Raw genomic sequence first — 22,088 nt, forward strand, 5'->3', positions numbered from 1 at the left:
TTTTTCAGCACATGAAGGAGTCGCCAAGAATCGAACTTGTGACCTACGGGCTCCAAGACACAGCCAGTGGCCATTTAAAATTAAAAGGGCAGACTTTATATTTAACCTTTAGCCAGCAAAAATTGGCCTTTGGTAGACTGCCGGCGCGGTTTGAACCCCTGACCAATGGCTTGTCCAAAATTGGGTAGGCCATTGTGCTATTGTAGCGCTTGGAGATATTTTTGGCGTAGGTTATTTTTGAAATCTTATCAATCTACCAACTACCTATGTAAAAATAGGTTTATTTGTTAATTTGTTAATAATTCACCCCAAAATTTGTGATAAGGCTAACCCCCTAAAATGGTCAAAGGGGGATTTCGGATATGGGGTTAATTAATATGTCCTATATTTAACACAAATTATTTTAGCCCAATTTTGGCTCATTTTTATGCATAAAAGGGAACTAGGGGGGTCTTCCTTGGAGGGGGATCAGTGGATCATGCAATTCTTTGGATCCAACTCTTCTCAAGCCAATTCTTCTCATAGAAATTCTTCTTGTAAGCCAAGCTTTCCTTGGAGGAATTTTTGTAACTTGGCGAAGAATCTACGTTTTGCAAAATTTGTTGCAAAGCTTCTTCTTGTTCTTCTGTAAGGATGTCTTGCCGATGTGGAAGTTGTTGTCATAGGTGGAGCTTCTTTCTTGAGGCCTCTTGTAAGGAAAAAGTTGACTTCTTTTTGTAACCTGTGGCGTTTCCAAGTCTTGAAGGCAATAGATCGATTCATTTTTCTAGCAAATTCAAAGACGTAGCCAATTTTTGGTGAACTTCGTTATCATCTTGGTTCCATTCTTCTGTGATTAATCTTGTAGTTGTTTCTTTGAGCTTAGTAGATTAGAGGTTTGGATTTACATATTAGATTCAGATTGATAATTAAAAATCCTGATGTTAGATTTTACCAATGTAATCTTTGTAAGTCTAACTCGTGAACTATCCTAAGTAAATGCTCGATTAGTTTTACAGATCAAGTGGAATCAAAGATAGAACCACTATTTTTTTAATCAAACTACCATTTTTATAGATCATCAATCAATTCAGGTAGATCAAAACAATTTTTCAAAATGGAAGCCACAAATAAAAAATAAACACCACCAAAATGAGGACTAACACTCAAAACCTAAATTGTAAAATTGATAATTGGACTAACCTTTAAAAAATTGGAGATAGAATGAAATTGAAAAAGAAAAATCTTAATTTTAAGTTTCCCTACCATCAACAATTTGAGAATAAAATCCACTAAATTATAATCCAATAAATATTTGAGAGCTTGTAACTTAAGTCTTGGGTACACCTCGATTTCTAGTTTCATTTATATTTCACCAACATGTATGATTAAATGTTTACTATCTTAAACCCTTTTTTCCTTTTGTAAGGCAAACAAACACACCTGCCATAAAGGATCAAGATGGAAGCTATGTTGAATTTTTGGCAATTTTACTTCACATATTCATCTAGTCCAAATAAAGGGTCAAGAAAGTCTAGCATTTACCCAAAAAAATGCCATACACTTGGACAGAGAAGCTAATTATTTTTGTTCACGGTCATGATTTTATTGAGGCTCATAACAAAAGCATTCACATGTCAGTAGCAAGATACAAGTATCAACATGCACCCTACCTCCAAAGCAATCTTTTACTAGGTACCTGTCTTCTCAACTAGTAATTGTTTGTCCCTACCATTTAAGTCATCCACATAACCCAACTGATCAATCACAAGTCCCCTCAAATGCCCTTCCCTTATGAAATCACCAAAGTTCAGCCAAAATCACCAAATGTTGCTCTTTTCATGGCCTTTGTAGTTGTTCGTTCTCTTGCCTCTGTAATTGCCCTTTCCCTTGCCTTAGCCACTGCCCTTTCTCTTGCCTCTATAGCTATTTTTTCTAGAGCAACTCTCTATGCTCTTTCTCGTGCTTCAGCAACTACCTTCTCATGAGCCTCTCTAGTTGTCCTCTCAACTACAACTCTTTGTGCATTTTCACGTGTGTCAATAGCTACTCTCTCATGAGCCTCCTTTGTTGCCCTCTACATAGCTATTTTGTTTCTTTCTCTCCTTTTCTATTCTAAGCCTTTCTCTTTCCCATTCCTATTTTTCTCTCTCCTCTCTCTCTCAATGAGCCTCCTAAGCTACCCTTCCACTCTTTCCCTTTCTTCATGCTCAGCAACCTCTTCCATTGGTCTTTCTTCTCTCTCTTGATTTTCACTTCACCTAGCCTTGATCATATCTTCTTCATTTTCCTTCTCTCTCACTTTCCTAGAAAATTTTAGTTTTTCTTTAGCCTTGTCCATGGCATCCTTTATTGTAGAAACTGCTAAATTGTTGCCAATGTCTTCTTCATATGATGATTTATCCTCTCTTTGTTGAGCAGAACCTTTAGACCTACCCATTGCAAACTCTTCAAGTTCATCAATTGAAGAAATGGCAGATGGTTTTTAAGAACCAAATTCTTCTCTATATGATTTTGAGGGCCCCTACTTAATCACTAGAGGAGAAGGTAACCTTGATGGTGGTGGGGCTGATGTAGGTTGCATAAAAAATTGAATGTCATCTACAGTAATCCATTTATCATAGACAATCTCTGAGCTATCTTTAGACTTTTCGGGCAAAGAAGCCTCCTTTCAATTCAAGTTACTATAAAATGTAGACTCTTCATGCAAATAATGGTTATTGGTATTTGAAGAAGATTTTATGGAAGCATCGGCAATGCCACTTTGTATATCAAAATCTACTCAAGGGTCACTTGAATATATCTTGGCATGATTTTTCTCTAGGTTATCTACTGAGACTTTCTTTGGAGATTTGTTTTCAAAAGCCTCTTTGCTATCCTTAGTTTGAGGACTCGAGAATTTATTTGTCTTCAATGGGTTTTGGTCTTTACCAAAATTATCGATGGGAGATGAGGCCAGGGGAACTGCTTTAGAAAAGCCATCAAAGATGTCATCAATTCCAATAGTTCTATTGGTGGAACTTTTTCTATCATTCATACTAGGAGACTCAATTGGCATGCCAAATTCTTCAAGAGGGTCATGAAATGTAGCTGATGATGCATTTGATGAAAAATAATATGCTTCTAAAACTACAAGAAAAGGATCAATTGTAGGCTTCTGGGAAGAATCATTGGGCTATTGGAGCTTAGTCTTAGATGTGGCCCTGCAACAAAATGCAAGATTATTTTCCTAAAATGACTTCTTCCACCAAAACATACTATGTGTCTCCTACATAGACATAAAGCCATTAGGTGTTAAATCCATGATTAGACATTTAAATAATATATATAAATGAATAAAGGGAAATCGATGTGAAAGGAATTGAGGTGTTTGATTAGAGAGCCATGTATGAAAATTTTGAAACTGAATATGTATTTGTAAAATTCACATAAGATTTGTAGATGATCAAAAACACAAATACACTAAATCTTTTAGTTCAAAGATTTCTTGGATTTTGAGATTGGTGCTTGCAGTCACCATGAAGAAGAAAGATAATCATTCCACTCAAGAGAATAGTGATCACTATAGTATGATTGCATTGTAGCAGGAGATTGCTGAAAGCTTAGCATTTGGGACATGATTATTCATAATAAAGGTAATACCATCAATGTAGTGTAGCTGGAAGATTCTTAGGTTTGGTTCAAAAGAAAGTTGAGTTTGGAGTCATAGTTCATGGGTTCAAGAAAGGTTGATCCGTACCAAAATGCAACCAAAATTGAAGATCATTGTTAAATATGTTGATGAAATATGTGGAGAGGCAAAAATGGAAAAGGGTCGCATGCCATTCAAAGCTTTAAAAAAATGAAGCATTTGACGAAGATGAATTTGAAATTGTCAAAGAATAGCAGTGCAAATATTAAAAGAATGACTTTGCTATAAAATTTAGGTTATTTAGTTAGACATTACAATAGAGATCAAAAGTGTTATATTTTAAACACCCTCAAGTGTATAAAGATAAATCACAAGTTCTACAAATTTGTTGTATTTGTTTTAAGAGTCTACTCTCATGAAGTTGTATATATATATTGAATTAGAATGTCCAATTTTTTCTTGGAAATTTCTTAATAGTATGAAGGCCATAGAAAATATTTGGAGTCTAAATGACTATGTATTTAGGTTAAGGGTCATGGAAGGTCTATGTAGGAGAGTACATTTCAAGTCTGTAGATCAAAAGATGAGGAGAATAATTGTTTGGAATTGTGAAAAATAAGCGAAATCATCAATTGATAAGGAAAGAATATCTTTGAATACCAAAACATTATTTATGTAAGCATGTTTGAAGCTAGCATAACCCATTGGAATACCAAAATATCTATAGTTTGATTCTATGGAAGGTCTTGATAAAATAAGAGAATCACACATGAACCAACAATGTACTAGTAACCAAAAGGTGAGAGCTCATGGGTACAACTTCTTAATGGAAATATGGGTGTGAATTTTCCCAGTTAAACTCTAGCAGTTATAGTACTTTAAAAAGTACTAAATACCCAAAAAAAAAAGTGACAAACAAAAGTAATTGACAAAATATGCACCACAACAAATTTTAAATGGAAGCTAGTACACTGTTCAAATTCCCATCATAATAGTTTCATAAACACCATATAGAAAAAGAAAGGCTTAACACCTAAATAATTAACAACAATAAATTATGTTTCACATTACCATTCCAAATACATATATCAAAATATGTTTTCAAGGTCCCACAACATTGCAGCAAGCAACTAACAATAGCACATGTTTTCAAGGTAGCATACCATTACAACAAAAGTTTCCTATTGGTAGGAAGTAAAATTATTAATAGAACTACTTAAAATTAAGCCAGGCCTATAAAAATTTAATATTAATAGAACTATTTATAATTTGGGCCAAGGCCTATGCTTGAGAAAGTGCTATCACTTTCCTTTCAAGCTCATCTTTCTTAGCACCAACAATCTTGTTCATTGTCTTTCTATCTTTAATGAAGATGAAAGTCGGCATTGTCTACACTTCCCACTCTATAGTCACATCCTACATAACCATAAATTATGATATATTTAATTAACCTTTCAATCCATATGTTTTCTCTAACGTAGATCAGTAATTAGAGCAAACATATGGATTGGAAAAGGGTATGATAGAGAAACTTGACCAAGAAACTCAAACACTCAAAAATAAAAATAAAATCAACAAATATTGATAGAATCAAATCTTAAATCCCTATTAAGCTCAAATAGAAAATTAGAGCTAGCAATAAGAGGAAGATAAAGTATTAGTAGATTCAGCTTGTCTGAACTTTGTGCTAGACTTCCAAACAATACATGCTTCCATCCACCCGACTAAAATAGATGCCCTAAAATTTATGTTTTCCAATATTGATAATTCTACAACTCCAATGCTATCAAGGAAGATAAACAAAGGAAACATATCAAGTAAATCTATAAAATGTGAAAGTAGGATCAAAAATGGGCTCGTTTGAGTATTAACATTAACAAAATCTGAATTGTGTTGCTTACAGTGTCGATCATTACCCCAATATTACCTGCAAAGCCCCAATATCACCTACAAATTTACATGCCTACACGAGAATGAAAAAATAACATTAAAGTATCATGATATGACTATAAGCCTACATGAATATATCAATTTTAACATACTTTTCAACCAATATACTTTTAACATATTAAGGTTATGACTCGAGTTAGTCAAAATTTTGACCAACTTCGAGAAAACTTAGGATATTTTCAACCAATATGGGGATGGAAACCAAAAAATAAAAGAAATCATACCTTTGGTCAAAAATTTTGGTAGAAAAACAAGTCCAAATGTATGAGTGAGTGAAACTCAGCACTAATTAAATACCTTTGAATCTAACAAGTTCTATCGAGTTGCAGCTGAATTTAGTTTGTAAATATAAGAATCTCCTATTGTAATTCACCTTCATGCTCTTCGTGCTCTCTTTGATCATTGGTAAATGTGAATGAGTCAAAAAATGACTATATAACCCTTGGCATTTTGCAATAAACACTTAATGGTTAAATAGGTGTAATCTCAACTACCATAAGGTTTCTAACTCACTTGGCTTAGACTTGATTTCTACTATTCTCGCCTTACACAGAAAGCTTGGCCAATAATGACATAAATCCTTCACTTGGAAACAACTAAAGTTCCATTTACCCTCAACAACAACATAGAAATAAAAAAACTAAAGATTTTCTTCCATGTTCTAATCAATGTATTGCATCTTAACTCATGCATTTCTAATCTTTTAAGATCTTAGATTCTTGGAACTGATCTATAATATTACTTTGAAATATTAGTCCCACATGTACCTTTATATTTCTTAGTTGGGGGTGATGTGATCACCTAATCCAATGGATGAAGTAACCTCATCTTGAATTGTCTGATCACCTAATCCATTGGATGAAGTGACCTCATCTTGAATTGATTTATTTATGTGAGGCATCACCTCAACCCATCATAGCATAGATATTGTATTTCCATTTCATTTCCTAGATTGAATATCTCGCCATATAGTTTCATACTTGATGGATAGTAAATTTTTCTACTTAATCGATGATATTTACATTGTTGTTTTCTATTAAGATATGTATTAGGACATAATTGGCATAGTCGATGAATTCATGGATATTCATTTAGTACTTTATTATTATGTTAGAAATGACTTTTAATGTGATTTTAATTCTTAATGTGATCTTGTTAAGGAAGTTAGTAAAGTACAGTTCTTGAAGGCAAATGATTAAATGATTAGATGTAAATGATAGAAGTAGAGAGTTGATTATGAAATCTGTCATATGTGAATTGTAGAATAAAAAAATTATCATGTACTTTTACTTTCATATGTATTTTATATGTTACTTTTCATTGCACTACTGATGCTAGAGTTTAGTGTGCAGGAAAGGAATCATGGAAACATAATGGAAAAACAAGGTATAAGCACATGTAAATATGACTCTGCCAAGGTGAATCTTTATAAGATTTGTAATTCTCATTGTCATGTGTTTATTTTGTAAATGTGAGATGTATGTGTGTAGTATGTATTTCATGTGTAGATTTTGAATGTGTCATGTGTGATGTATAGTGAATTTTGTGTGTCATTGGACAATTGTACTCGTTATGTGAAAATGGCATGTTCTTTGATAATGGATCATGTGGCCACCTTATTCTGAGTTGAATACCTTAATTGAGACAATTTGACTTATTGCCTTAAATTAGTAAAGAGAACAAGGTTACCACTATAGGAAATTTGAAATTTGAACTTACCTAGCATTGTGAGGGCCAAAAAGTAGCTCTATCGTAAATTTATGATGAAAATAAACCCTACCCATATTAATAATTTAAGTTGGGGGCTAATAATGACCATTAGGGTGCCTAGAAGACCTAGGAGACCCCAAAAAGAATGCATTTTATATTGAATCCGAAAATGAGAGTGATATATAGAGGCATGGCCAAATTAGAAACTCACTTGGCCACTCTCTATATTTAGAGACAACTATGGTTTGGAGGAAGAGGATAAGGAACTCTACTACAACTTTCATTGCTATTGCTTGGATTGAGGTTGGTATCCATGATCCATGGTGTTCTTCATTTGCATGTAGAGTTGATATGGTCTTCTTCATTCCATAACAAATTTGGTGTATTGTAGATGTGGTTTGCGAATAAGGATCTTTTTGTTTGAGTGTTGCATGTGAGAAGTTTATGTGATTTCTTCTTTGAATCTTGTTGTGGTTTCATGTTGTTTGTTTGTGTAATGGGTGTGAAGCATCACTCACCCTTGGGAGGGAAGAGATGCTTGGGTGAAGAGGTTAGTTGGGCTCACTCATGTAGTTAAGGAACTCTCCCATGTGTGGGGATGATTTTTATGTGTTCAATGGAAAATGGAATTCTTGTTTACTTGCATTTTGGGAGGTATAAGGAGGTGTGGGAAGAGGGAAGTCTTTGTAAGCCTTGAAAGAGCATGTTGATAATGAGAATATGTGCATATTTTTGAATCTTAGCTTGGAAATCCTCCTTGTGAAGAGAGCCCACCTTCACCCTATAACTTGATTCAATTGTTGAATCTTATTGCAAGCCTTAGGTTTGGTTGTCTTGTACCGTATTGTGTAGAGTTTTGTTATATTGTTGTGATCATTCATGATATGTGAATGTGTAGTATGCAACCATTTGTGCCTTGTTTCCCCAAGCACAATGGGTGGCCTCCTTGAGGCCTAGGTTGGGAGGTGAACCTCCATGGTTTTGCATTTTGTCACTTGTGTTGTAGGTAATTGCTTGGAGTCTTGGACATTTGGAAGATGAGAAGTCTTACCCTTGAATAGAAGAAGAGCACATTATTGTATTTGTATTGCAATGGAGGACAACTCCATTTTTTTTGTGTGAATTTATTGTATTGTAGGAATGATGTCATTGAGTTCAAACATATGCTAATAGAGTGATTGTGAAATTATCTTGCTTGTAAAGGTCCTTCCATTGTGTATCCTGATATGATGATTCCACCACCCAATTGCTTGCTTGATATTGTGTTGAATGCAAACTTGAGAGGAACATGGAGGAAAAATCCCATTGTTTTATGATTCCTTATCATTACTTAAAATTAGAATGTATTGAAGAAAAGAATTTTGTATTATGATATATATTGGAAGAATGAATAAGATATTATCATTTCCTTATTCTTATCTCCTCAAATTTCATAAGAATAATTTAGTTGCATTGGTGTTCAATATTGATTTCAAATTAGATGCAGAATATGCAATTGATAGCTAAGGGATTTGTAGATAGTTTAAATTATGAAATTGAAAGTTGATAATGTATATTGAATATTTGATGTTCATGAAATTATAATCAAAGGATTTCATTTAAGTTCCATGTTAGTGTATCTTGCAAGTATATTTTGTTGGCAATATGATAGTTGTTTACATTAGATTTGCTTGTTAGAGTAGAAATTATACTACATAATGTAATGTTTAAATATCACCAACTCAAATCTAAACAATCTTAGAGAATACATGAAAAGAAGCAAACAAATAAGTTAAGCTCAACTAAGACCTATAGATGCATATTCTTTCTTGAAAATGTATGGGCAATACCAAATAATGTCTCATCCTATTATAGTCTATTAAAATAATAGACCTTGAATAGAATATTAATATCTTGAAAATTGATGAGTTAGAAATAAATCATTTCAAAAATATTCCCCACTAATAATGTCAGACTTTAGGGAAGAAGTCTTTGATTCATGATATGACCGTATAAAAAAAGATATATACATAAAAAAAGGCAATATAAGAAAGTAAATCATTTATAATCCTAAACTAACCTAACATAATAAATAAGGAAGCATATATATTATGACCTAGCCAATTCCCTCTACCTAAGCATACCACATTGCATACTATTTAAAAAGCAACCCAAACAAAATAATAATAACAATAAACAACTATAGATGATGGGATGCATAGGCAGCCATACAAGTGGCTAACCTTGGGAAAACAAACAAGTAATTATACTTAAGTCTAACGTGGGTAGAATTCCTCCCTAGGGGCCTAGCATGGGAGATGTTAAATTTAAATGACATAAAAAAAGGACAAATCAGCACATCTACCCATGCCTAGGAAAAGGTGGGAGTACTTGGGAGAAATCTCAAGTAATTTTAAAATTGTTTCCTTGCAACTACCTTGGGAGAAAGTAAGAACCCATGTCCACCTACCTCATGCTGATCCCAAGGCACCAAGTGGGTAATTATTTCATGTTTGTTAAAAAAACAATATCAAATTTGTGGAGAACCTTCCTTGGTGCCCCATTTGGTTAAGGTTTCATGCACGCCCACCTAGGGAGTAAAAGTTGGTGGCAAGTAGTGTTTAGGAAAAAACTTACATTTGACTTGGATTTGGAAATTGTAGTGGCACATGGTCCCATGAGTAGGGAATCAACTTAGAAAGAGAAATAAGTGAAATTAATAAACATAAGAGGATTGGACATGAGGGTAGGGGTTAGAGGTTTCAATAGGACATAGAATTAGATAGGTAGTGGACTTAGGATATTTTGGTTATTTAGTTTTATGCTAAGTAAGAGTAGAAGTTGTTTAGTCTAGAATAGTTTAGGAAAATTATTTTTGGGAATTGTAATGCATACTGCTTGGATTAATATTTGTTAACGGTTACATAGGAAGATGGGTAAATAGGATTAGGCTATAGTTTTATCTATTTATTAATTGAGCATTATTGTGTTTGTAGTAGTCTTAATTTAATGTTAAATAATAATGATGTTAGCAATTAAGATAAAAAGATGTATATTAAGTATGGAAGACATAGTTGTTTTAAAAATAATAACTATAATAATAATTAAATAATATTAATATTAATATTAATATAATGATAATCCAATATTAATGGAAATAAAATGATTAATTGATAAACCATTTTCTCATTGCATCCTAGAACCTTTTACCCTATATTGACTCAAATAGAGTTTTTACTTGTACATCAAAATGTCTCGTATTGGGTGCAAAATATTAAGAGCTCACAACCATTACACCTTAACATAGTTTTGCATTCAGTTTCTAGCAACGAGCTAACCACCTCATAAGGAACTTGAAATCCAATCCTGAGTAAACAAACTTCATTCCATCACCTTACTTTGTCACCTCCAAGTTTAAGGATAAGATATGTATCTTACCTTCAGTCCTCTCTGCTATTTCAAAAAAAAAAATTAGTTGTGTTTTTTCCTTATAGAAATTTTGAGCATGACATTCTAGTATCAGAGCTTTGGGTTATAAAACTAGGAGCCCAACGCATTACATCTAACCTCTGAACTACAACTTGTGTAGGATGCCCGCAGTCAACCACAATGGTCATCGGAGGGCCAAGGGTCCTAGAGAACACCCAGTTGGCCAAGAGGGGGTAGGATAGGATGTGGGAGGACCACCACTAGGGTAACCTCCAAATCTTGATCAAGTTTTGAATGCTATCAATAATCATATTGGGGTAGTACAGTAGAGGTTACCACCTATCATTCCATAGCTAGAACAATAGGATGTAGAGGGGCATGGGGCCAATGTCAAGGAAAGGAGTAGAAGCCCCCCACCCAAACTTATAAAGGATTAAGGGGAAGCATCAGTACACTAGATCGAGCAACCCCCTGCATTAGTGCGACCACCAGTGAGAGCACCCCAACATATTTGGGATGAGATTAGTGACCTGCTACAACTCAAGCCATCCATATTCACTGGTACCACAGATGGTACACGTGCATAGGCATGGCTACGTATAGAGTTTATAGAGGTGCTTTGGATTGCATACCCATGGGAGTAATCTAAAGGCATGACTAGCCATACACCTATTATGAGAGGATGCCTCCACTTGGTGGTAGTAGGAAGAGACTATAGGGAGAGTAGACATAAAGACAATCACATTGGAGCCCTTTATGGACCATTTTAGAGATAGATATTTGTTAGAGCACTTTATACAGAGGCAAGTTGAGGAGTTTCATTATCTTCAATAGAGGGGTCTCATGGTGGCCCAGTATGAGAGTAGGTTCTTAGAGCTACTTCCTTATCTGGAGTACATGAGAGATGAGAATCTATGCATCCATCAGTTCATTAAGGGCCTTAACTTATCTCTCCAGGGATCAGTGTGGTTGGCATTTCCTACCACTTTCAGAGAGGTAGTTGAGATGGCATTGGTTGTCAAAGATATTGATACTAGACAGGAATCTTGGGATAAGTCCCATAACTAGAACCCCTCCTAGTAACCAGCACAATAGAAACCCTCTTGGAAGGGTAATCAAAATCATTCAGCAGGGTCCTCAAAGGCCCCACAGACATAGTAGAAAGGCTAGCAGGACACTAGATAGAGGTAATCTTAGGTTTATCAGGGTTCTAGGTCCAAACAGTGGCAGAAACAGGGCCCTAGATGTGATTAGAGGCCACAGACATAGTATACTCAACTAGCCAGAACTCAACAATCCTTTAAGGGAGGCTTTAGTGGATCTAGTAGGACCGAGGGTCAGCAACAGTCCAGGCCACAAGGAGTGTAGATTCAAACTCGTGGGCCATGTTATGCTTCTAGTGGTATGAGTCATATTGTGAGAGAGTGTCCACAAGGTCCCATAGTAAGCAGTCAGTGAGGACCCACCTCTAAACCTACAGTAGGTGATATGGGCAGAACCCATAGGGTGTTTGCAATAGTTGATAACTGCCAAGCTGAGCACCAGGCCATAGTGATTGAGGCTATAGGTATGATTAGAGGATATGAGGTTATGATACTATTTAACTTTAGAGCTATAGACTCTTTTACATCTCCATTTGTAGTGGAGCGATGCAAGCTAGTGGCAGCTAGACAAGATGTTGATTGGGAGGTTGAGTTAGCTTTATGGGCTAGGATGTCAGTTGATTCCTTGATCCATGAGTGTCTGATCTAGATAGGAGACATGTTCACCATATTAGACTTTCATATTACCCACTTGGGTTCCTATGATGTAGTCCTTTTCATGGATTGGCTTAGTGCCCATAGCGCCAAGGTGCATTACAAACAAAAGAGGATTGAGTGTGTAGATGATCATGGTACACCTAAGGTTATTTCAAGGGTTTAAAGGCCAATATCTCTTCATCTAATTTCTACCATGCAGCTTAAGTAGTGCATGTAGAAGGGATGCCAGTTGTTTGTTATCACCATTAGTGATAGAGAGGAGCATGTAGGGGAGGAACCTTCTCTCGATGACTACTCGATATTGTAGGAGTTTATAGATGTGTTTCCATTAGAGCTTCCTAGCATGCCACCACCAAGGGTAGTTTATTTCCATATTGATTTGGTGCTAGGAGCTGAACTAGTATCTAGAGCCCCCTATAGGATGACCACACATGAGCTCAATGAGCTTAAGATTCAATTAGAGGAACTTTTGGAGAAGGGGCATATCTAACCTAGTGTATCACCGTGGGGAGCATCGATGATATTTTTTGAGAAGGTCAAATCTCTCAGATTATGCATTGATTATCAGTAGCTAAATAAGGTAACTATCAAGAATCGATACCCATTACCCAGGATTGATGAACTATTTGATCAGTCACATAATGCCTAAGTATTCTCCAAAATAGATTTGAAGTTAGGGTACCATCAGTTGCACATCATGGAAAGTGACATTCAAAAGATTGTATTTCATACAAGATATGGTCACTACGAGTTCACAATGGTAGCTTTTGGTCTCACGAATGCCCCAACTATATTTATGAGCCTCATGAATGGGGTATATTGCACATTCCTAGAAAAGTTTGTAGTAGTGTTCCTAGATGACATATTGGTTTATTCTTGTGATGAGAAGGAACACAAAGATCACCTATGATAGGTATTGCAATGTTTGAGGGAGAATCAACTCTATGGTAGCTTGTCAAAGTTTTCCCTTTCAAATGAGAAATACATTATTTGAGTCATGTGATATTAGGGGATGGGATATCAGTCAACCCATCCAAGATTTGATCCATCATGGATTGGCCAACACCTACAATGTCACCAAGGTTAGAAGTTTTATGGGATTAGTAGGATACTATAGGAAATTTGTGGTAGGTTTCTCTAAGGCAGCTCACCCTATTACCTCTCTTTAGAGAAAGGGATAGAAGTTTGAATGGACAAAAAAGTGTGAGGAGGCATTTCAAAAGTCTAGTGGGACTGTTATGATGAGGTCACAACATCATGGGAGGATGCAATACATATGAGAGCATAATACCCCTATCTTTTTGATGAACTCTAGGAGGAATTTCATGCATGGGGGGGATGATGTGAGGCCTCACCTTGACCCATCATAGCGTAGATATTGTATTTCCATTTTGTTGCCTAGACTAGATATCTTGACATATAGTTTGATACTTAATGGACAATAAATTTTGCTACTTAAACAATGATATTTACCTTGTGGTTTTCCATCAAGATATGTATTAGGACATAGTTGGTATAGTTGATGAATTAATGGATATTCATTCAATACTTTATTATTATGTTAGAAATGAGTTTTAATGTGATTCTAATGCTTAAAGTGATCTTGTTATGGAAGTTAGTAAAGTACATTTCTTGAAGGAAAATGATTAAATGATTATATGTAAATGATAGAAGTAGAGAGTTGATTACGAAATGTGTTATATGTGAATTGTAGAATAACAAATCTATAATGTACTTTTACTTTCATATGTCTTTTATATGGGACTTTTCATTGGACTACTGATGCTTGAGTTTAGTGTGCAAGAAAGGAACCATGGAAACATAATGGGGAAACAAGATATAAACACATGTAAATATGACTCTGCCAAGGTGAATCTTTATAAGATTCATAAACCTCATTGTTATGTGTTTATTTTATAAACGTGAGATGTATGTGTGTAGTATGTATTTCATGTGTAGATTCTGAACATGTCATGTGTGATGTATAGTGAATTTTGTGTGTGTCATTGGACACTTGTACTCATTATGTGAAAATGGCATGTTCTTTGATGATGGATCATGTGGCCACCTTATTCCAATTTAAATACCTTAATTGAGACAATTTGACTTATTGCCTTAAATTAGTAAAGAGAACAAGGTTACCACTATAGGAAATTTGAAATTTGAACTTACCTAGCATTGTGAGGGCCAAAAAGTAGCTCTATGGTAATTTGTGATGAAAATAAACCCTACCCATATTAATAATTTAATTTGAGGGCTAATAATGACCACTAAGGTGCCTAGAAGACCTAGGAGACACCAAAAAAAATGCATCTTATATTGAATCCGAAAATGAGAGTGATATATATAGGCATGGCCAAATTAAAAACTCACTTTGCCACTCTCTATCTTTAGAGACAACTAGGGTTTGGAGGAAGAGGATAAGGAACTCTACTACAAATTTCATTGCTATTTCTTGGAGTGAGGTTGGTATCCATGATCCATGGTGTTCTTCATTTGCATGTAGAGTTGACATGGTGTTCTTCATTCAATAGCAAATTTGGTGTATTGTAGATATGGTTTCTGAATAATGATCTTTTTGTTTGAGTGTTGCATGTGAGAAGTTTATGTGATTTCTTCTTTGAATCTTGTTGTGGTTTCATGTTGTGTGTTTGTGTAATGGGTGAAGAGATGCTTGGGTGAAGGGGCTAGTTGGGCTCACTCATGTAGTTAAGGAACTCTCCCATGTGTGGAGATGATTTTTATGTGTTCAATGGAATATGGAATTCTTGTTTACTTCCATTTTGGGAGGTATAAGGAGGTGTGGGAAGAGGGAAGTCTTTGTAAGCCTCGAAAGGGCATGGTGATAATGAGAATATGTGCATATTTTTGAATCTTAGCTTGGAAATTCTTCTCGTGGAGAGAGCCCACCTTCACCCTATAACTTTATTTAATTGTTGAATCTTAGTGCAAGCCTTGGGTTGGGTTGTCTTGTAATATATTGTATAGAGTTTTTTTATATTGTTGTGATCATGCATGATATGTGAATGTGTAGTATGCAACCATATGTGCCTTGTTTCCCCAAGCTCAGTGGGTGGCCTCCTTGAGGCCTAGGTTGGGAGGTGAGCCTCCATGGTTCTGCATTTTTTCACTTGTGTTGCAAGTAATTGCTTGGAGTCTTGGACATTTGGAAGATGAGAAGTCTTACCCTTGCATAGAAGAAGAGAACATTATTGTATTTGTATTGCAATGGAGCACAACTCCATTTTTTTTGTGTGAATTTATTGTATTGTAGGAATGATGTCATTGAGTTCAAACATATGTCAATAGAGTGATTATGAAATTATCTTGCTTGTAAAGGTCCTTCCATTGTGTATCTTGATATGATGATTCCACCACCCCATTGCTTGCTTGATATTGTGTTGAATGCAAACTTGAGAGGAACATGAAGAATTTGTAAATAGGTTAAATTATGAAATTGAATATCGATAATGTATATTGAATATTTGATGTTCATGAAATTATAATCAGTGGATTTCATTTAAGTTCCATGTTAGTGTATCTTACAAGTAGATTTTGTTGGTAATCTGATAGTTGTTTACATTAGATTTGCTTATTAGAGTAGAAATTATACTACATGGTGCAATGTTAAAATATCATCAACTCAAATCTAAAAAATCATAGAGAATACATGAAAAGAACTAAACAAATAAGTTAAGCTCAAATAAGACTTGTAGATGCATATTCTTTCTAGAAAACATATGAACAAAAACAAATAATGTCTCATCCTATTGCAGTCCATTATAATAATAGAACCTAAATAAAATATTAATATCTTGAAAATTGATGAGTTAGAAGTAAATCATTTCAAAAATCTTCCCCATTAATAATGTCAGAGTTGAGCGAAGAAGTCCTTGATTCATGATATGACCCTATACAAAAAGATGTATACATAAATAAATAAAAGCAAGATAAGAAAGTAAATCATTTATAATCCTAAACTAGCCTAACATAATAAATAAGGAAGTATATATATTATGACCTAGCCCATTCCCTCTACCTAAGCATACCACATTCCATACTATTTAAAATCCAACTCAAAAATAATAATAATAAATAACTAAAGATGATGGGATGCCTAGGCGGCCATACAAGTGGCTGGCCTTGGGAAAATAAACAAGTAATTATACTTAAGTCTGGCATGGGCAGACTTCCTCCCTAGGCACCTAGAATGGGAGATGTTAAATTTAAATTACATAGAAAAGGACAAATCAGCACATCTACCCATGCCTAGGAAAACGTGGGAGTACTTGGGAGAAATCTCAAGAAATTTTAAAACTATTTTCTTGCAACTACCTTGGGAAAAAGTAAGAACCCATGCCCACCTACCTCATGCTAATCCCAAGGCACCAAGTGGGTAATGATTTCATTTTTGTTAAATAACAATATCAATTTTGTGGGGAACCTTCCTTAGTGTCCCATTTAGTTAAGATTTCATGCATGCCCACCTAGGGAGTAAAATTTGGTGGTAGGTAGTGTTTAGGAAAAAACTTACATTTGACTTGGATTTGGAAATTGTAGTGGCACATGGTCCCATGAGTAGGGAATCGACTTGGAAAGGGAGATAAGTAGAATTAATAAACATAAGAGGATTGGACATGAGGGGTAGGGGTTAGAGGTTTTAATAGGACATAGAATTAGATAAGTAGTGGACTTAGGATATTTTGGTTAAAGGGGGTTTTAGTATTATGCTTAGTAAGAGTAGAAGTTGTTTAGTCTAGAATAGTTTAGGAAAATTATTTTAGGAATTGTAATGCATACTGCTTGGATTAATATTTGTTAAGGGTTGCATAGGAAGATGGGTAAATAGGATCAAGCTATAATTTTATCTATTTATTAATTGAGCACTATTGTGTTTGCAGTAGTCTTAATTTAATGTTAAATAATAATGATGTTAGCAATTAAGATAAAAGATGTATATTAAGTATGGAAGACATAGGTGTTTTAAAAATAATAACTATAATAATAATTAAATAATAATAATATTAATATTAATATAATGATAATCCAATATTAATGGAAATAAAATGATTAATTGATAAACCATCTTCTCATTGTATCTTAGGACCTTTTACCCTATATTGACTCAAATAGATTTTTTACTTGTACATCAAAATGTCTCGTATTGGGTGCAAAAAATTAAGAGCTCACAACTATTACACCTTAACATAGTTTTGCATTCAATTACTAGCAACCAAGTAACCACCTCATAGAGAACTTGAAATCTAGTCCTGAGTAAACAAACTTTGTTCCATCACCTTACTTCATCACCTCCCAGTTTAAGGATAAGATATGTGTCTTATCTTTAGTCCTCTCTCCTGATTCGGAAAAAAAAAAAAAAAAAAGGTATTTTTTCCATATATAAATTTTGGGCATGAAATTTTCAATCTTCTCTCTTCTTCCATGTCTTGTTCATCTAAACCTTTACCTTTTTAGCATCATTCTTCTTTTTTCCCTTGTTGGATTTACTGCTTGGTTCTAGTGACCTTATTGGACAATTTCTACTAATATGACCAATCTTCAAACAACTAAAGCATTTATTGTTACCCAGCCATCTACTATAATCACATTTCCAAAATGTGTTCTTATGCAATTCTCCAGAACATTTCCATACTCTTGAAAATAGTGAGAACTATGCCTTGTGTTATGATCCCAAGTGTATATGCCTTGTGTTATGATCCCAAGTGTAAGAGTTTGTATTGCAATTTGCATTGGATTGTTTGTTTTATGACCATTTAGGCTTGGATCTATACTCATATGCTTTTTGTCCATACTTTTTAAAAGTATACTAGTATCCTTCAAATCTTTGAGTGTTCATGGTCCTTGTCTTGCAATCATGTGCTTGATGTCCTTTCTTGTTGCAATTGTAGTAGTTTCCTCTATATTTCTTCTTAGAGCTCTGATTGATAGTTTTACTATTGGAATTACAATTAGGAAAGGTAAACTCCTAAGGGGGGGGTGAATCAATAGTTTAAACTTAGACCCATAAAAAATTTTACCACACATCCATCTCAAACATTTAATAAGTAAACTAAAATATCATGTAAAGCATGTACATCTAAAACATGTAATCAAGTAGACATTCACACATATATGACACTAGATATGATTACCTAGAAACCCTCCAATAAGAAGGTCAAACTGAGGTGGGGATGACACCCACAAATCTTAACTACTATAGTAATAAAGTGTTTTCAATGAAGGTTACAATGTTTTGATCATGAGACATGATCTACCCTATGATAGGTCTACCCTGTTAAAGGATTTCAACACCCTATTAAAAGTGTACCTTGCTAAAGGACTTTAACTCACAATTAACTAACCACCCTATTAAAGGATTTTAATACAGCCTATTAAGACTACTCTATTAAGAGATTTGATTGATTCACCTACTAGAATGATTCAACAATGATCCTATAGTTTGCACTTGGTTTCTTTATGACAAATCACCTCTAAACTATTATCTTCTTGATCCTACTTGAATAAATATCTCTTTGTTGTGTACTCTTCTCTTTCCTTTGTTCTACTCTAATTGATTCTACAATGCAATCTCACTTCATAACTCCTTAGCAACCATGAATGTTCTATTTGCACATGCAAAATTATCTATATTCTCCTTCAATACTCTAGATAGTTTAGTGTTTGTCCTCCTTAAGAAGACTTAGGTGACTTAGGGTTAGGTATGAATCAATGACTATGATTCATCCATTTTGTCACTTAATCCTTCCCATTTTCTGATTGGTTGTATGTACTACATTAGGAATCCATCTTAAGATTCATCCTTATCTCCAAATATTGTAATTCATCCTTAAGTCAACTTTAAAATGGTTTACATAGTTGTTTGTGCCAATAAAAATATATATATTAAAATTATTTCACTTGACATTTGAAGTCTAATGCTCAATATATAATATCTTTTATACTAAGACTTGGCATTTGTATCACTTGGCATACATTGTTTGCTTGGCACTTGAGTGAATCAACACATGAGTGGCTCATCACTCACTATGGACTCGACATGCACTATAATATACATGTTGTGCTCGACATGTTCTACTTGTTTGGCATGAACTAAGTAAATAACTTAAGTGTGTAGACACTCATTTGTCAAAACCAAATTGAGATCAACAATCTCCCCCTTTAACATGAGAGTCAAAAACACTTGAGTATGTAATAATAGCCTTAATCTTATGAGCATAACATATCTATAACTTGGCTTATGTAAAAAACTTCAAAATTTCAAAAAAATTTAACAACTTGTATACCTCAAAATGTGATATCTCCTCCTAGTTCATAGGTCTATTCTATAACCAAAATTTTGAAGTCCTGCTATGTAAATGTGTCTCATTTGATACATTTTGAATTCATATTATTTTTTTCTTGCTCTCCCTTAGCTTAATCTATCTTTTCTCTATCCCTTTTCTTACTTCCCCCTTTCTTCTTTATCTCATCTTAGTCTCTCCCAAAATCTACATCTCCTCCTTTTCTTTCTCTCCCCCTTTTTGATACTTATGTCAATGGGCTATACATGTATAGTGTGTTTGCCCAAAAAATATTTATGGACATTTAGGATTACCTTTAGAGCCACATCCCATTTTTCACATGCTACATCCAAAGAATTGATTTGGATAGCTAGCTTGATAGCAGAGTAGACTAGGCCATCTAATGTTGAAAGATTGGGGTCTTTCTTCATGAGAGTTTCAAGATGACCTAGTTCCTTGTGCAAAATTTCCATGTGGGGGGTCAATTTTGTTTGGATGCTAATTAGTCTTTCCCTTATATTGGCCTCATATACTAATAATTTGGCTAATTGACTTTAGGTTTGTAACAAAGTTCTGAACTGCTTCTCACCTTGAGCTAGATTCATAGGAAACTTTGCACATGATGCATTCATGCTGCTCTCTAGGCTCAAAATGTGACTTTTGGTTTCTTGGGTGAGGACTATTAGATTACATAGTTTAGTGTATAATGAGAAAATGTTCTCAAGTGCCTTCTTCACTTCCTCAACCTTAGTTGCCAATGCAACTTTTTTAGTGCTATGTGACTTGATATCTTTTCATTTATTTTTCTCTAAAATTTCTTTTTTGACCATTCTAATAATTTGGAATTTGTGTCTAGGTATTCCTCACTAACCTTTTCCACCATGTTTGTTAGCTATTCAATCAATGGCTTGGTCTCATCTAGAGTTGGCAGACTAAATGCATCTAAAAATATGTCTTTGATATCCTACAATGTCTGCTTCTTCTTATGCTCCCTTCTAAGAATTTCCTAATGCTTCTTCCATGTTAGGGCTTCCTGAAGTATGCCAATCTATTCTATAGTCATTTTATCATAATCATACTTTGGTAGAACAATTTCTTCATCAAGGTTAACATCTCCATATTGGATCACTTCTTCAGCCTTTGATGAACTTGGGCTTGGCACTAAGATCTATAATGGTGTTGCATCTATGCTCGGCTTCTAAAGAGTATGACTTGAAGGAGTGCTAGATACTGGTAAGGTTACTAGGGCTTGAATTCTTGTTTGCTCCTTTAGCTATGGTGTCAGCTATGTCTCTTAAGTCTTGTCCTTGACTTCCATAATGACTTGTGATGCACCTTGTAATTGTGTTGTAGGTCTAGATAAGTCTATCTGACCTATTTCACTTTGTGTTTATATGGTGCCTTTTTTTTCCACTATGTCCTTTTCAATTATATCAGCCTTTTTAGATGTAGCTTTAGGTGTTTTATCCAAAGGTTATTTATGAGTGACTTGAGGGATGATAGAAGGTGGTTCTTGTGTATTCACTTTTTCCCTTTCAATATCAGTTACTGTCTTCTGCAATTCATCCACATTCAGAAAAATAGGATTATCACAAAGTTTTTCTTGTAATGTGGACTGATCAAGTATCTTCTTGAGATCTTCCTCTATAAGGGGATTTATTTTTTGAGCTATGACATCATAAACATCCTTCACTATGATTGTTTTAGTATTTTCACTTGTTATATGTTGAGGGCTGACACCAGGAAATTGTGTTTCTTGCACACTCTATTCTTCTTGTTGCTCTACTTTAGTTGTTACCTTGTCATCTATGTGCATTTTAGTTCCTCCCTCAACAGTTTCATCATTTTTATCATCCTCTTCATCATCCTTGACCTCTATAGGTTCCTGCTCACCTTCCTTTACTGTAGCAAGCCCATATGTTACTTTCCACATTTTTGTGGACTTCTTAACTACATCTTCAATATTATTTCTTAAAATGCTAAAGGATCTATATTTAGGTACAAACCTAACTACATATTTCTTCATAACCCTAACAATTTGTGCCTTACTGAGATCAGGCATCACTTGTGCAAGAGATGTCTCTCTAATCTATCTCTCCAAGTTCAGACAATAGTGCCATTTTTTATCAACTCTATCATATAAGCTTTTGGGCATTGAGTTGGAAATATATAGTGGGGTAGTCTTGAATTTTTCCATCATGGCATATATAGCCTCCTCGATTTGATTCTTCTCCAATTTACCAAGATTATCAAAGTCTACATGAGAGAATCTTGATAAATTTGCACAATTCTTAACATTTTCACATAGATTCTCTAGATCTGATAGAGAATTGTGACTCCCCACTTTGA

General features: G+C 34.5%; 1 pseudogene; it reads right to left on the reverse strand.

Annotated features, from left to right (window-relative positions):
• Positions 1-1,789: 1,789 nt before the first annotated feature.
• On the reverse strand, positions 1,790-21,672 carry LOC149557305 (uncharacterized; annotated as a pseudogene).
• Between the last annotated feature and the right edge of the window lie 416 nt (positions 21,673-22,088).

Source organism: Cupressus sempervirens, chromosome 5, assembly GCF_028749045.1.
Source record: "Cupressus sempervirens isolate cs-2001-9-10 chromosome 5, ASM2874904v1, whole genome shotgun sequence".
Classification (NCBI taxonomy): Eukaryota; Viridiplantae; Streptophyta; class Pinopsida; order Cupressales; family Cupressaceae; genus Cupressus; species Cupressus sempervirens.